General features: G+C 31.8%; 1 protein-coding gene across 1 annotated transcript in view; it reads left to right on the forward strand.

Annotated features, from left to right (window-relative positions):
* Window positions 1-1004, forward strand: part of TRIM24 (tripartite motif containing 24) — a 178982-nt gene that overhangs the window by 60545 nt on the left and 117433 nt on the right. The window lies entirely within an intron of this gene.

Genomic DNA, 1004 nt, shown 5'->3' on the forward strand with positions numbered 1-1004 from the left:
GACTGGGAATCAATGATTTCATTCTGATAGTAGGGGAATGGTACTGTATTTATAAGAGAAACCAAACAACCAGGATGCTCCAGGATGTGATTACTTCTAAGCCTTTTGAGATTGGGCAAAATTAGGAAATGTATTTTTTAAAGTTTAGTTGTCTGTTTAGTTTGTCTGTTTTGATATTTCCAGGTCAGTTTTATACTTTAAGATTTTTGCTTGACTCCTTTGTCACAATTATATTTCTTCATTACACTGATAATCTTCATCCTAATCAAATTAATAGTTATGTGTTTGCTTATTCTTGAAAAAATGTATTACCTTCATAATACTGCCAGTATTATTCATAACAATAAATTCTACAGAATGTAGTTTAAAATTTCTTTACAGTTTTTACTAAAAAAAAAAAAAGGTAACTGAGACTACACTAAATACAGATGTGAATGGCCTTCATGAAAGGATGTTAAAAACCTTATACTAAGGAGTATACCAATTAAAACTATACCAAGATAACTGTTTTTCACCTGTCAGGCAAAAATCCAAATGTTTGTTAACATACTCTATTTGAGACTTTGAGAAACTGGATATTGTTAAACATTTCCAATGAGGCAGCTTCTAACAAAATTGCATATTCTTTTATCCTTTGACCCACAAACCCACTTCTAGGAATCTATTTTAAGGGTACATCTTCCATGAGTAAAAAGTGACGTGTAGACAGTTATTCATTGTGTCATCATTTGTAATAGCAAAAGATGGGAAATAAACCATCGGAGAGGATTGGTTGCGTAACCAGGGTACGTCCCCACAATGAGGGAAAAAAGAATGCGGAGTGACCACCAGGATATGTTGTTAAGTGAACAAAAGCAAGCAGGAGTACAGTGTACATAGTAGTTACTTTTTTTGGTAAGAAAAAAAATATTTTTGTAAAAGAACTTCTGGGAAAAGAAAAAGAATAAGTACTAGAAGGATTAATTGGAAACATGGTTTGATTAAAAATGTTTACTTATAGTGAA

The sequence above is a fragment of the Propithecus coquereli genome, unplaced genomic scaffold (genome assembly GCF_000956105.1).
Source record: "Propithecus coquereli isolate 6110/MARCELLA unplaced genomic scaffold, Pcoq_1.0 Scaffold186, whole genome shotgun sequence".
NCBI lineage: Eukaryota > Metazoa > Chordata > Mammalia > Primates > Indriidae > Propithecus > Propithecus coquereli.